We start from the raw sequence: 16,294 nt of genomic DNA on the forward strand, positions 1-16,294 counted from the left end.
GCCGCAGTGTACTTTGCGAACATGAAATCTAATTGAATTGTCAATGCGTAAAATGCGAACTCTTGGCGCGCAGATAGAATACAAAACTAACCCAATTGAATAGTCGCAGCCACGCTGCTCTGCTTCACTTCCGCCGCAGTGTACTTTGCGAACATGAAATCTAATTGAATTGTCAATGCGTAAAATGCGAACTCTTGGCGCGCAGATAGAATACAAAAACTAACCCAATTGAATAGTCGCAGCCACGCTGCTTTGCTTCACTTCCGCCGCAGTGTACTTTGCGAACATGAAATCTAATTGAATTGTCAATGCGTAAAATGCGAACTCTTGGCGAGCAGATAGAATACAAAAACCAACCCAATTGAATAGTGGCAGCCACGCTGCTCTGCTTCACTTCCGCCGCAGTGTACTTTGCGAACATGAAATCTAATTGAATTGTCAATGCGTAAAATGCGAACTCTTGGCGCGCAGATAGAATACAAAAACCAACCCAATTGAATAGTCGCAACCACGCTGCTTTGCTTCACTTCCGCCGCAGTGTACTTTGCGAACATGAAATCTAATTGAATTGTCAATGCGTAAAATGCGAACTCTTGGCGCGCAGATAGAATACAAAAACTAACCCAATTGAATAGTCGCAGCCACGCTGCTCTGCTTCACTTCCGCCGCAGTGTACTTTGCGAACATGAAATCTAATTGAATTGTCAATGCGTAAAATGCGAACTCTTGGCGCGCAGATAGAATACAAAACCAAACCCAATTGAATAGTCGCAGCCACGCTGCTCTGCTTCACTTCCGCCGCAGTGTACTTTGCGAACATGAAATCTAATTGAATTGTCAATGCGTAAAACGCGAACTCTTGGCGCGCAGATAGAATACAAAAACCAACCCAATTGAATAGTCGCAACCACGCTGCTTTGCTTCACTTCCGCCGCAGTGTACTTTGCGAACATGAAATCTAATTGAATTGTCAATGCCTAAAATGCGAACTCTTGGTGCGCAGATAGAATACAAAAACTAACCCAATTGAATAGTCGCAGCCACGCTGCTCTGCTTCACTTCCGCCGCAGTGTACTTTGCGAACATGAAATCTAATTGAATTGTCAATGCGTAAAATGCGAACTCTTGGCGCGCAGATAGAATACAAAAACTAACCCAATTGAATAGTCGCAGCCACGCTGCTCTGCTTCACTTCCGCCGCAGTGTACTTTGCGAACATGAAATCTAATTGAATTGTCAATGCGTAAAATGCGAACTCTTGGCGCGCAGATAGAATACAAAAACTAACCCAATTGAATAGTGGCAGCCACGCTGCTCTGCTTCACTTCCGCCGCAGTGAAATCTAATTGAATTGTCAATGCCTAAAACGCGAACTCTTGGCGCGCAGATAGAATACAAAAACCAACCCAATCGAATAGTCGCAACCACGCTGCTTTGCTTCACTTCCGCCGCAGTGTATTTTGCGAACATGAAATCTAATTGAATTGTCAATGCGTAAAATGCGAACTCTTGGCGCGCAGATAGATTACAAAAACTAACCCAATTGAATAGTCGCAGCCACGCTGCTCTGCTTCACTTCCGCCGCAGTGTACTTTGCGAACATGAAATCTAATTGAATTGTCAATGCGTAAAATGCGAACTCTTGGCGCGCAGATAGAATACAAAACTAACCCAATTGAATAGTCGCAGCCACGCTGCTCTGCTTCACTTCCGCCGCAGTGTACTTTGCGAACATGAAATCTTATTGAATTGTCAATGCGTAAAATGCGAACTCTTGGCGCGCAGATAGAATACAAAACCAAACCCAATTGAATAGTCGCAGCCACGCTGCTCTGCTTCACTTCCGCCGCAGTGTACTTTGCGAACATGAAATCTAATTGAATTGTCAATGCCTAAAACGCGAACTCTTGGCGCGCAGATACTTAGAATACAAAAACCAACCCAATTGAATAGTCGCAACCACGCTGCTTTGCTTCACTTCCGCCGCAGTGTACTTTGCGAACATGAAATCTAATTGAATTGTCAATGCGTAAAATGCGAACTCTTGGTGCGCAGATAGAATACAAAAACTAACCCAATTGAATAGTCGCAGCCACGCTGCTCTGCTTCACTTCCGCCGCAGTGTACTTTGCGAACATGAAATCTAATTGAATTGTCAATGCGTAAAATGCGAACTCTTGGCGCGCAGATAGAATACAAAAACTAACCCAATTGAATAGTCGCAGCCACGCTGCTCTGCTTCACTTCCGCCGCAGTGTACTTTGCGAACATGAAATCTTATTGAATTGTCAATGCGTAAAATGCGAACTCTTGGCGCGCAGATAGAATACAAAACCAAACCCAATTGAATAGTCGCAGCCACGCTGCTCTGCTTCACTTCCGCCGCAGTGTACTTTGCGAACATGAAATCTAATTGAATTGTCAATGCCTAAAACGCGAACTCTTGGCGCGCAGATAGAATACAAAAACTAACCCAATTGAATAGTCGCAACCACGCTGCTTTGTTTCACTTCCGCAGCAGTGTACTTTGCGAACATGAAATCTAATTGAATTGTCAATGCCTAAAACGCAAACTATTGGCGCGCAGATAGACTAAAAAACCAACCCAATTGAATAGTCGCAACCACGCTGCTTTGCTTCACTTCCGCCGCAGTGTACTTTGCGAACATAAAATCTAATTGAATTGTCTTTGCGTAAAATGCGAACTCTTGGTGCGCAGATAGATTACAAAAACTAACCCAATTGAATAGTCGCAGCCACGCTGCTCTGCTTCACTTCCGCCGCAGTGTACTTTGCGAACATGAAATCTAATTGAATTGTCAATGCGTAAAATGCGAACTCTTGGTGCGCAGATAGATTACAAAAACTAACCCAATTGAATAGTCGCAGCCACGCTGCTCTGCTTCACTTCCGCCGCAGTGTACTTTGCGAACATGAAATCTAATTGAATTGTCAATGCCTACAACGCGAACTCTTGGCGCGCAGATAGAATACAAAACCAACCCAATTGAATAGTCGCAACCACGCTGCTTTGCTTCACTTCCGCCGCAGTGTACTTTGCGAACATGAAATCTAATTGAATTGTCAATGCCTAAAATGCGAACTCTTGGCGCGCAGATAGAATACAAAAACTAACCCAATTGAATAGTCGCAGCCACGCTGCTCTGCTTCACTTCCGCCGCAGTGTACTTTGCGAACATGAAATCTAATTGAATTGTCAATGCCTAAAATGCGAACTCTTGGCGCGCAGATAGAATACAAAAACCAATCCAATTGAATAGTCGCAACCACGCTGCTTTGCTTTACTTCCGCCGCAGTGTACTTTGCGAACATGAAATCTAATTGAATTGTCAATGCGTAAAATGCGAACTCTTGGCGCGCAGATAGAATACAAAACCAACCCAATTGAATAGTCGCAACCACGCTGCTTTGTTTCACTTCCGCAGCAGTGTACTTTGCGAACATGAAATCTAATTGAATTGTCAATGCCTAAAACGCGAACTCTTGGCGCGCAGATAGAATACAAAAACCAACCCAATTGAATAGTCGCAACCACGCTGCTTTGCTTCACTTCCGCCGCAGTGTACTTTGCGAACATAAAATCTAATTGAATTGTCAATGCGTGAAACGCGAACTCTTGGTGCGCAGATAGAGTACAAAAAATATCACATTTGAATAGTCGCAAGGACGCTGCTCTGCTTTACTTTCGTCGTAGTTTGAACATGAAATCTAATCTAATTGAAACTGTCAATGCGTGAAACGCGAAGTCTTGGCGCGCAGACAGAATACAAAACCAACCCAATTGACTAGTCGCAACCACGCTGCTTTGCTTCACTTCCGCCGCAGTGTACTTTGCGAACATGAAATCTAATTGAATTGTCAATGCCTAAAATGCGAACTCTTGGCGCGCAGATAGAATACAAAAACTAACCCAATTGAATAGTCGCAGCCACGCTGCTCTGCTTCACTTCCGCCGCAGTGTACTTGGCGAACCTGCAATCTAGGTGAATTGTCAATGCCTAAAATGCGAACTCTTGGCGCGCAGATAGAATACAAAACCAACCCAATTGAATAGTCCCCACCCCGCTGCTTTGCTTTACTTCCGCCGCAGTGTACTTTGCGAACATGAAATCTAATTGAATAGTCAATGCGTAAAATGCGAACTCTTGGCGCGCAGATAGAATACAAAACCAACCCAATTGAATAGTCGCAACCACGCTGCTCTGCTTCACTTCCGCCGCAGTGTACTTTGCGAACATGAAATCTAATTGAATTGTCAATGCCTAAAACGCGAACTCTTGGCGCGCAGATAGAATACAAAAACCAACCCAATCGAATAGTCGCAACCACGCTGCTTTGCTTCACTTCCGCCGCAGTGTATTTTGCGAACATGAAATCTAATTGAATTGTCAATGCGTAAAATGCGAACTCTTGGCGCGCAGATAGAATACAAAAACCAACCCAATTGATAGTCGCCAGCACGCTGCTCTGCTTCATCTCCTATATGGTACGCAATAAAACGTAACACTCCGAAGTTCTTTCGTAGCTCGCAAAAAATAGTCCAACAGAATAGCCACGAACACGCTGCTCTACTTGAACGTCGTCCTAGTGAACAACATGATTGTTATCATCATTTCGTGTAAAATCTAAATCACTTCAATAAAGCAAATCTAATTCTTTTATCTTTTTGTTTTCTCCCGTTCGCATCTGTCCAAGGTCATCGTTCGCTGTTGTTGATCAGCGGTGAGAGATGAAAATTTTCAACAATCTTTCAGGAAAATGCTTCTAATTTCGACATTTTCCATGGAATATGGTAAAATTTATATACCAATCGAATCGTTGTGAGTAGCAGAATGCAACGGACATAAAATTTCATCGGGAAATTTGGTATATCTGGCCGAGAATGTTGTGCAAACATAAAACTAGTCGGTCCGGGGATACTTTTTTCGGTCAAAATTTCCATTTTGTCGAGAGTCCAGTTTTCCCAAATTTTCATATATCTAAAATATTTTTCAACGTAAATTAGCCTTAGGATCTAACAAAGAAGGTGATTTGTTTAGAATTTTGAAATTCCTTTCCTAAAAATTCTAAAAATCGGGAAGCGCGCCAAGGTGCATTTTATCGGCCGCGCCACTGAGCTTCCCCTTAAAACTAACTTTTGTTTCTGTTTCGAATATCACCCCGCACACCACCAACCACCGACACTCACACTGACTGAATATCACTGCCGATGATGGAGCCACTGGTTATCAGGCATGCACTGCTGAAATTGATTTGTTTCCACAGGACGCACTATACGACGAAGTTGACGACGACGACGCACTGAAAATCGATTTCCGTGAGACCAAACGCATGCTGGTTCGAATTTTCACGGGCCCAACAACGGCATCACTTGTCGGCAGCGATTCATACGTTCACGGACATCCAGGCAACACAAAAAGCATCTGCCGCGATCTATCGAACCGTAAAATGGATTCTTTTCGCGATTCGCAACGCGACAACGTCAACGACGGAACGGATGCTCTCGGGTTGAGGTTGGGAAACCGAAAGGAGTACTGGTTTTCTATTATAGCCTTAATGCACAGCGCAGCAGAATGTCGACTACCGCTTTGCTACTTCGCGGGGAACGGACTGTTTTCAACGTGTGGTGCTCACCGCAGCCGTGCTCGTCACTGACTAGAGCTGGTGATAAACTGGCGAGAGTAGTTTGGTTGGCAATTATTTTAGCACAGCTTCTCAGTATTATAGCTCGGCTGTAGAGAACAGAATGTTCAGTAGGGTGAGGCAAAGTCTGCGAACGTTTGTGAAACATTAAAATTTAATGTAATTTCATAAACCAAAATAGATCTCAAATATTTGGGGTTCATGCACATAATTTTCCGAAGTGAGTTCAAATTCAAATTTCAAAAATATTAGAAATGGAGATTATGTGTAGTTATGCTAAAGAGTTCACATTGAGCGAATCGGACAACACAAGTTGAGCAAATATATCAAATCTCCATATATAAAAATGAGTTTGCATTTCCTTTGAGGCAAAATAACTCACAAACGGGATGACCGTTTCAGTGATGTGACGAGGAAAGTAGGAAAATAGGGGATCGTAGTATGCTGAGCCAAGAATCGGACGTGAAAAATTTGTGCTGTCAATTTTGTCGTTTCCATCTTATTCATCATTGTAAAATAATAGTTATATTATACGAGGATTGGGAAGTGATTGTGATGGTTCAATTCAAAACTGAATACTGCATTGAATCCAAGATTGAATCCCGTTGTGTCCAGACATGCTTCTACCCGGAAACCAGATATCGGGAATTAGGTTCGGAATTTTCGTTTCTGCTTATGGATTCAAGACTTCGATGGTGTCCTTGGTGCCATGGTGGTTTTTTAAATTTGCGCCTGGGTCGTTTAGGTGTAACAACGATCACAAATGGAGTACCTTTATCGATTCTTGGAAAACTTATAAATCAACGATTATCATCGCATCACGGAACGATTTCGGTGAGGTCAAACCAGTTCTTTAATATTTTTCTATCTATTATGTGTTTTTATCTCTAATAATGCGTTTTATAATAACTTAAAATTCATCACTATCTAAGTGTATCTATTGCTTTCAGCCGTCTGTTTCCTTAGTAAAAAGCTCCAGACGGTTAATGAGCTACAACAAATCTTGGGTTGAATCCATGGCTTGTCTTTTTCCTAATGTAGGTCTAATATGAGTGCTTAACACTCTAGCACAAATATCGAGTAGTGACGGTTAACTAAATCAAGTCTTAACAAAACCTTACTCCTGTTCCAATGAATATTTATCAAAACTCGTATCTTTAAGCGTTCCATCCATGTACAACTTCTGTGTCACTGTCAGTTCCCTTCAAAACTTAATATCCATTGCTAAATAACCTTCTGCACAAAAAGCGAACTTAAACTATAAGTAATTACCGCAATTTAAAACTAATATAAAACGATTGGCCTGGTAGTAATTTTAAATCCATTTTTACCCAAGTTGTGTATTCTGTTTTTGCATTCTGTAAACAGTTACCTTCACATGATATTTCCCAATTCGAGAAAAATATAGTGCCGGAATGTAGTGGATTATTGAAGATGAATTGGAGTAAGACAAATCCGATTTACGAAGGTAAATTTCACAATACATATATGTTTATTCTGGCCTTTGCTTGCATTCTATTTTGACTATATTCAAATCTTTCTTCTCAATGCCTATTTCAAATATATCTCTTTTGTCAACTATCTACCTCGCTTTCCATTTTGTTAGTAGAAAATACATTAAAACCTAAAACATAGCTGATTCATTGAAGAGTGGTAGAAATGCTAGTAGTTATTAGGTCGGTAAGAAAATAGATCAGAGTGCGTTTTTATTAGATATGCAGATTATTCGCGAGAATCAGAAGCTTTTTATCTGCTTGTGCGGTCGATATGTGAATAGATTTAATTAATCGCAATGCTGTATTTGAAAACATGCCTCAGAGACGTTTATTTAGGAGTATCAAATTTTCTGTCGGAATTGGGTGAAAAAAAGTAGATCATATTTGTTTGTTGCTTGAAAGACAAATGTACAGCATTGATAGGTCACGTACAGTCGTGATTTATTTAGTAGGCAGAACAGTCGGCCGGTCATCACATAATTTGTTCTGCTTTGTACGGTTAGCAGAACGATCGCCCGATCATCGAAATATAGTTCTGCTTTGTGCGGGTGAGTTAATTAATTAGAAAGTGAAGATTCAGTTCGCGACAGTAAGCAGAACGATCGGTCGGTCATCGAAAAAGTTGTTCTGCTTTGTGCGGTTAGCAGAGAGATCGGCTGGTCATCGACAATTTTGTTCTGCTTAGTGCGGTCGGTAATTGAAATAATTAGTGTTCGTTCGATTATGTTTTGAATTCATCAAACTACACGCTATACACGGCATACCGTTTACCAAAACGAACCCTGCCACAATACCTACCCCATATATCCAACATCCCAGTGATTTCTCGTGGAAGTGCAGATGACTCGTCGGCTTCTATCAAAGCGAGTATCACGTCAACATTTTCCTACCCATTCCTTAATTGACCTGCATTCGGACACGGCCGGCGCTGGTATTGCTTATTTTTGGGTCACCAGTTCTTACACATTGAAGATGATGTTAGTCCCAAACTTCATCTGTTGGTTCTCTGTGTAATTACAGCTGACCTGGCAATAACGGAGTAGCAACCGTGGGCGGTCAATCATGCTCATGCTCATGCTCATGTGACGAGGAAAGTAGGAAAATAATTGACAAAATGCAATAGTTTCATGAGTTTCGAAGAAAGCCATCAAGCTCGAACTGAAATCGATCTAGAGTGCGACGCTTCAATCAACTAAATGATTGACAAATCGAGAATAAAACCCGAGCGAGATCTGGCAGGTTCAACTAGTTATCTATACAATTTTTTAAAAGAGCGATGAATGGGTCTGTCTAACAAACTGTAAATTTGGGAATTATTGGCATTGATTTTATCTTTATTTTTTATCCACATCCCCTTAACTACTCAGAGAGCATTAGACCATTTCCATAACGTGTAAAACGGGCTCATTCCTACAGAATATGTATTCTGGGCTGTAAAAGGTCAAATGTCCTAAAATACTATGTCTCAATATAAACATCTTACCAAAGATATAACAAAAATGTCTCAACATCTAGTCCGAGAAAACCCTTTTTAGCAGAATTTATTTAAATTAAATTTACCTTTTTATATACGTAGAACGACCCAGGTTCTCCAAAGCACCCTGGAGTTTACCTATCCGATCAACTAAGTATTGAATGAGTTACGCTTGCACAGATTTGTATTTGTATTTAATTATCTCTTTCATCTGATTTTACTGCCTATGATCGAATATTAGTCCCATCGTTGCTGGATTTCATATTCAGGACAAATATGCGATTGTGGGTAAGTAATATATTATGGGAAAAGCCCACTTGTGTCAGTCACATTTTGTCAACACAGATAGAAAAAGTTTAAAAAAATTTACACGAAAGTAATGCACATAAAGGGAACGCCAAAAAGAGTGTAAATTTAAACGATATTATCGCCTGAATGTATGCAATTTCTATTGCATTATACCACTTTTCATATGTCTTATGCTATAGCAATTGACATAATGCTATAGAAAGTGTATACATTTAGGTCGAACTTGTCGGAAAAGAACCATGTACGCTCAGAAAAGGGTAATTTTCCACGTCTTTATTTCTTACGCGCTTATTAATTTTCATATTTTTTTCTGTGAAGTTCTAGAAGACGCAGAAACCTAATTTTTAGCAGAAAATATAAACTTTACAAAATACTTTATAAAATGAAGTGAAATATAGAACTGGATACAAAACTACTTATGTGATAACATCAAAAAGGATGTCAGGCCGTTTGGCCGAATGCCGTTTGGCCGAACGCCATTTAGTTGAATGAGTCGTTTGGCCGAATAGTTAAAAAAAAATCCTCAGATTACGAGTAGTGAAGAGTGAGAAATGAGAAGTGAGTAATGAAAAGTAGGAAGTGTGAAGTGAAAATAGGAAGAGAAAAGTGAACTGGGAACGGAGAACTGAGAGCAGAGAACTTTTTCATTCTTCCTTCGACCTTCTTCCTTCATATTCCATGCCTCTTCCTTCTTTCTTATGTCTTTTTCCTCCTTTCTTCTTCCTTCTCACCGTTTCTTGTTTCCTTTTTTCCTTCTCCCTCCTTCCTTCTTGATTATTCTTTCTTAATTCATCTTCCTTCTTCTTAGTTTTTTCTTCTTTCTTTTTCGTCCTTCATCTATCTTGCTTCTTCCTTCTTCTTAATTTTGTCTTTCATCTTCCTTCTGCCTTCTTCTTCTTCCTTCCTTCTTTATTTTGTCTTCTTTCTTCTTCCTTCTTCCTTCTTGCTTCCTCCCGCTACCATCTTCCTTTTCCCTTCTTCTATCTTTTTCTTCATTCTTTCTTCCCCTTTCTTCCTTCTTCCTCATTCCTTCTTTCTTTCTTCTTTCTTTTTTCTACCACTTTCCTTCTTCTTTCTTCCTTCTCTATTCTTCCTCCTCTATTCTTCCTTCTTTATTCTTCCTTCTTCTTTCTTCCTTCTTCTTTCTTCTTTCTTCCTTCTTCTATATTCCTTCTTCCTTCTTCTTTTTTCTTTCTTCCTTCTGCCTTCATCCATCTTCCTCCTTTCTTCTTCCTTCTTCCTTCTTCCTTTTTCCTTCTTCCTGCTTCTTTCTTCCTTTTCTTCCTTGATTGTTCTTCCTTTTTCCTTCTACTTGCATTCTTCTTTGTTTATTCTTCATTCAGAAAATATCTTGCTTCGTATTGCTTACTACTCGCTTTCTCGTTTGTCACTTCTCACTTCTTGCTTCCCACTACAAACACTTCCTACCCCTCACTACTCACTTCTTACTTCACACACTTAATGAAAAACGTATTTAAACTATTCGGCCAAATGGCGTTTGGCCAAATGACTCTTTCGGCCAAACAGCATTCGGTCAAATGACCCTAAACCTCAAAAAGGATCTGCCTCCGGAAGTTCCTTCGGGAGTTCCTTCGGGAGTTCCTTCGGGAGTTCCTTCAGAAGTTCCTCCGGAAGTTCCTCCGGAAGTTCCTCCGGAAGTTCCTCCGGAAGTTCCTCCGGAAGTTCCTCCGGAAGTTCCTCCGAAGTTCCTCCGAAGTTCCTCCGGAAGTTCCTCCGAAGTTCCTCCGGGAATTCCTCCGGAAGTTCCTCTGGAAGTTCCTCCGAATTCCTCCGGAAATTCCTCCGAAGTTCCTCCGGAAGTTCCTCCTGAATTCCTCCGGAAGTTCCTCCGGGAATTCCTCCGGAAGTTCCTCCGAATTCCTCCGGAAGTTCCTCCGAATTCCTCCGAAAGTTTTTCCAGGAATTCCTCCGGAAGTTCCTCCGGGAATTCCTCCGGAAGTTCCTCCGGGAATTCCTCCGGAAGTTCCTCCAGGAATTCCTCCGGAAGTTCCTTCGGAAGTTCCTCCGGAAGTTCCTTCGGAAGTTCCTCCGGAAGTTCCTTCGGAAGTTCCTCCGGAAGTTCCTCCGGAAGTTCCTCCGGAAGTTCCTCCGGAAGTTCCTCCGGAGTTCCTTCGGAAGTTCCTCCGGAAGTTCCCTCGGAAGTTCCTCCGGAAGGTCCTCCGAAAGTTCCCTTGGAAGTTCCTTCGGAAGTTCCCTTCGAGGTTCCTTCGGAAGTTCCTTCGGAAGTTCCCCCCAAGTTCCTTCGGAAGTTCCTCCGGAAGTTCCTTCGAAGTTCCTCCGGAAGTTCCTTCGGAAGTTCCTCCGGAATTTCCTGAGGAAGTACCTCCGGAAGTTCCTTCGAAGTTCCTCCGGAAGTTCCTTCGGAAGTTCCTCCGGAAGTTCCTTCGGAAGTTCCTCCGAAGTTCCTTCGAAGTTCCTCCGGAAGTTCCTTCGGAAGTTCCTCCGGAAGTTCCTTCGGAAGTTCCTCCGAAGTGCCTTCAGAAGTTTCTCCGGAAGTTCCTTCAGAAGTTTCTCCGAAAGTGCCTTCGGAAGTTTCTCCGGAAGTTCCTTCGGAAGTTCCTCCGGAAATTCTTCCGGAAGTTCCTTAAGAAGTTCCTCCGGAAGTTTCTTCGATAGTTCCTCCGGAATTTCCTTCTGAAGTTCCTTCTGAAGTTCCTCCGGAAGTTCCTTCCGAAGTTCCTCCGGAGGTTCTTTAAAAGTTTCTTCGAAAGTTCCTCCGGAAGTTCCTTCGGTAGTTCCTCCGGAAGTTCCTTCGGTAGTTCCTCCGGAAGTTCCTTCGGAAGTTTCTCCGGATGTTCCTTCGGAAGTTCCTCCGGAAATTCCTTCGGAAGTTCCTCCGGAGGTTCCTCCGGAAGTTCCTTCAGAAGTTCATACGGAAATTCCTCCAGAAGTTCCTTCGAAGTTCCTCCGAAGTTCCTTCGGAAGTTCCTACGGAAGTTCCTACGGAGGAAGTTCCTACGGAAGTTCCTCCAGAAGTTCCTACGGAAGTTCCTCCGGAAGTTCCTACGGAAGTTCCTCCGGAAGTTCCTACGGAAGTTCCTACGGAAGTTCCTCCGGAAGTTCCTTTGGAAGTTCCTCCGGAAGTTCCTTTGGAAGTTCCTCCGGAAGTTCCTTTGGAAGTTCCTCCGGAAGTTCCTTTGGAAGTTCCTCCGGAAGTTCCTTTGGAAGTTCCTCCGGAAGTTCCTACGGGAGTTCCTACGGAAGTTCCTTCGGAAGTTGCTTCGGAAGTTCCTTCGGAAGTTCCTTCGGAAGGTCCTATCGAAGATCCTTCGGAAGTTCCTTCGGAAGTTCCTACGGAAGTTCCCTCGGAAGTTCCTACGGAAGTTCCTTCGGAAGTTCCTCCGGAAGTTCCTTCGGAAGTTCCTCCGGAAGTTCCTTCGAAGTTCCTCCGGAAGTTCCTTCGGAAGTTCCTCCGGAAGTTCCTTCGGAAGTTCCTCCGAAGTTCCTTCGAAGTTCCTCCGGAAGTTCCTTCGGAAGTTCCTCCGGAAGTTCCTTCGAAGTTCCTCCGGAAGTTCCTTCGGAAGTTCCTCCGGAAGTTCCTCCGAAGTTCCTCCGGAAGTTCTCCGGAAGTTCCTTCGAAGTTCCTGGAAGTTCCTCCGGAAGTTCGTGCGGAAGTTCCTTCGGAAGTTCCTCCGGAAGTTCCTTCGGAAGTTCCTCCGGAAGTTCCTTCGGAAGTTCCTCCGGAAGTTCCTTCGGAAGTTCCTGCGGAAGTTCCTTCGGAAGTTCCTGCGGAAGTTCCTTCGGAAGTTCCTGCGGAAGTTCCTTCGGAAGTTCCTGCGGAAGTTCCTTCGGAAGTTCCTGCGGAAGTTCCTTCGGAAGTTCCTCCGGAAGTTCGTGCGGAAGTTCCTTCGCAAGTTCCTTCGGAAGTTCCTGCGGAAGTTTCTTCGGAAGTTTCTGCGGAAGTTTCTCCGGAAGTTCCTGCGGAAGTTCCTGCGGAAGTTCCTTCGGAAGTTCCTGCGGAAGTTCCTTCGGAAGTTCCTGCGGAAGTTCCTTCGGAAGTTCCTGCGGAAGTTCCTTCGGAAGTTCCTGCGGAAGTTCCTTCGGAAGTTCCTGCGGAAGTTCCTTCGGAAGTTCCTTCGGAAGTTCCTGCGGAAGTTCCTTCGGAAGTTCCTGCGGAAGTTCCTTCGGAAGTTCCTGCGGAAGTTCCTTCGGAAGTTCCTGCGGAAGTTCCTTCGGAAGTTCCTGCGGAAGTTCCTTCGGAAGTTCCTGCGGAAGTTCCTTCGGAAGTTCCTGCGGAAGTTCCTTCGGAAGTTCCTGCGGAAGTTCCTTCGGAAGTTCCTTAGGAAGTTCCTTCGGAAGTTTCTTCGGTAGTTCTTCCGGGAAGTTCCTCCGGAAGTTCTTCCGGGAAGTTCCTCCGGAAGTTCTTCCGGGAAGTTCCTCCGGAAGTTCTTCCGGGAAGTTCCTCCGGAAGTTCCTTCGGGAAGTTCCTCCGGAAGTTCATTCGGGAAGTTCCTTCGGGAAGTTCCTCCGGAAGTTCCTTCGGGAAGTTCCTCCGGAAGTTCCTTCGGGAAGTTCCTCCGGAAGTTCCTTCGGAAGTTCCTCCGGAAGTTCCTCCGGAAGTTCCTCCGGAAGTTCCTTCGGGAAGTTCCTCCGGAAGTTCCTTCGGGAAGTTCCTCCGGAAGTTCCTTCGGGAAGTTCCTCCGGAAGTTCCTTCGGGAAGTTCCTCCGGAAGTTCCTTCGGGAAGTTCCTCCGGAAGTTCCTTCGGGAAGTTCCTCCGGAAGTTCCTTCGGGAAGTTCCTCCGGAAGTTCCTTCGGAAGTTCCTCCGAGTTCCTTGGAAGTTCCTCGGAAGTTCCTTCAAGTTCCTTCAGGAAGTTCCTCCGGAAGTTCCTTCTGGAAGTTCCTCCAGTTCCTTCCGAAGTTCCTCCGAAGTTCCTTCGGGAAGTTCCTCCGGAGTTCCTTCGGGAAGTTCCTCCGGAAGTTCCTTCGAAGTTCCTCCGGAAGTTCCTTCGAAGTTCCTCTGGAAGTTCCTTCGGGAAGTTCCTCCAAGTTCCTGGGAAGTTCCTCCGAAGTTCCTTCTGGAAGTTCCTCCGGAAGTTCCTTCAGGAAGTTCCTCCGGAAGTTCCTGCGGAAGTTCCTCCGAAGTTCCTTCCAGTTCCTCCGGAAGTTCCTTCGAAGTTCCTCCGGAAGTTTCTTCAGTTCCTCCGGAAGTTCCTTCGGGAAGTTCCCACGGAAGTGCCTTCGGAAGTTCCTTCGGAAGTTCCTTCGTTCCTCCGAAGTTCCTTCAGGAAGTTCCTCGGAAGTTCCTGCGGAAGTTCCTCCGAAAGTTCCTCCGGAAGTTCCTGCGGAAGTTCCTTCGGAAGTTCCTGCGGAAGTTCCTCCGGAAGTTCCTGCGGAAGTTCCTCCGGAAGTTCCTGCGGAAGTTCCTCCGGAAGTTCCTGCAGTTCCTCCGGAAGTTCCTGCGGAAGTTCCTCCGGAAGTTCCTGCGGAAGTTCCTCCGAAGTTCCTGGAAGTTCCTCCGGAAGTTCCTGCGGAAGTTCCTCCGGAAGTTCCTGCGGAAGTTCCTCCGGAAGTTCCTGCGGAAGTTCCTCCGGAAGTTCCTGCGGAAGTTCCTCCGGAAGTTCCTCCGGAAGTTCCTGCGGAAGTTCCTCCGGAAGTTCCTGCGGAAGTTCCTCCGGAAGTTCCTGCGGAAGTTCCTCCGGAGGTTCCTGAAGTTCCTCCGGAAGTTCCTGCGGAAGTTCCTCCGGAAGTTCCTGCGGAAGTTCCTCCGGAAGTTCCTGCGGAAGTTCCTCCGGAAGTTCCTGCGGAAGTTCCTCCGGAAGTTCCTGCGGAAGTTCCTCCGGAAGTTCCTGCGGAAGTTCCTCCGGAAGTTCCTGCGGAAGTTCCTCCGGAAGTTCCTGCGGAAGTTCCTCCGGAAGTTCCTGCGGAAGTTCCTCCGGAAGTTCCTGCGGAAGTTCCTCCGGAAGTTCCTGCGGAAGTTCCTCCGGAAGTTCCTGCGGAAGTTCCTCCGGAAGTTCCTGCGGAAGTTCCTCCGGAAGTTCCTCCAGGAATTCCTCCGGAAGTTCCTGCGGAAGTTCCTCCGGAAGTTCCTGCGGAAGTTCCTCCGGAAGTTCCTGCGGAAGTTCCTCCGGAAGTTCCTGCGGAAGTTCCTCCGGAAGTTCCTGCGGAAGTTCCTCCGGAAGTTCCTGCGGAAGTTCCTGCGGAAGTTCCTGCGGAAGTTCCTGCGGAAGTTCCTGCGGAAGTTCCTCCGGAAGTTCCTGCGGAAGTTCCTCCGGAAGTTCCTGCGGAAGTTCCTCCGGAAGTTCCTGCGGAAGTTCCTCCGGAAGTTCCTGCGGAAATTCCTCCGGAAGTTCCTGCGGAAATTCCTCCGGAAGTTCCTGCGGAAATTCCTCCGGAAGTTCCTGCGGAAATTCCTCCGGAAGTTCCTGCGGAAATTCCTCCGGAAGTTCCTGCGGAAGCTCCTCCGGAAGTTCCTGCGGCAGTTCCTCCGGAAGTTCCTGCGCAACTTCCTCCGGAAGTTCCTGCGGATCCCCCTCCGGAGGTCCCTCCGGCAGTTCCTCCGGAAGTTCCTTCGGGAAGTTCCTCCGGAAGTTCCTTCGGGAAGTTCCTCCGGAAGTTCCTGCAGAAGTTCCTCCGGAAGTTCCTGCGGAAGTTCCTCCGAAAGCTCCTGCGGAAGTTCCTCCGAAAGCTCCTGCGGAAGTTCCTCCGAAAGCTCCTGCGGAAGTTCCTCCGAAAGTTCCTCCGAAAGTCCCTGTGGAAGTTCCTCCGGAAATTCCTGCGGAAGTTCCTACAGAAGTTTCTGTGGAAGTTCCTGTGGAAGTTCCTGCGGAAGTTTCTGTGGAAGTTCCTGCGGGAGTTCCTGCGGAAGTTCCTCCGGAAGTTCCTGCGGAAGTTCCTCCGGAAGTTCCTGCGGGAGTTCCTCCGGAAGTTCTTTCGGAAGTTCCTGCTGAAGTTCCTCCGGAAGTTCCTGCAAAAGTTCCTCCGGAAGCTCCTGCGGAAGTCCTCCTTCCTGCGGAAGTTCATCCGGGATCTCCTCCGGAAGTTCCTCTGGGAGTTCCTCTAGAAGTTCCTCCGGAAGCCAACTCAAGCCAGAGCCGGCGATGGTTCGCCGGCCACCCTGCGAAGGTACATCATCAAGCTAACTCGGAGGCCTGGTCAGTACAGACATCGAAACGGCACCATCTGGAGCAACGATATGGAGGAAGGTCACTACAAGATGCATGGCCAAAACAGTATTACTGTTCTGTTTTCTCAAGAAAGGATTGATTTCCTTGATAAGGGCGCGCCTTAAATGGGATTGCTCTCTATGAAGGGTCTAAATAGTGGGACCTTGTCATGGTGGTCTTGAGAAAACAAAACAACAACTGTATCGAAACCGATACTGCATTGCT

At 45.3% G+C, this 16,294-nt stretch overlaps 1 protein-coding gene across 4 annotated transcripts in view; it reads right to left on the minus strand.

Annotated features, from left to right (window-relative positions):
• The window catches only part of LOC134207863 (calcium/calmodulin-dependent protein kinase type II alpha chain), a 186,871-nt gene that overhangs the window by 71,848 nt on the left and 98,729 nt on the right, over nt 1-16,294 (minus strand). For 2 of the 4 annotated variants that reach the window (XM_062683818.1, XM_062683817.1), the window contains exon 1: nt 5,210-5,685. The exons of 1 other annotated variant lie outside the window; for it this stretch is intronic. The gene's annotated coding sequence lies outside the window, so the exon portion shown is untranslated. Of the gene's footprint in view, nt 1-5,156; nt 5,686-16,294 lie in introns of those variants that run through there. One more of the 4 variants, XM_062683814.1, reaches the window with a different exon arrangement.

This window comes from Armigeres subalbatus, chromosome 1, assembly GCF_024139115.2.
Source record: "Armigeres subalbatus isolate Guangzhou_Male chromosome 1, GZ_Asu_2, whole genome shotgun sequence".
NCBI lineage: Eukaryota > Metazoa > Arthropoda > Insecta > Diptera > Culicidae > Armigeres > Armigeres subalbatus.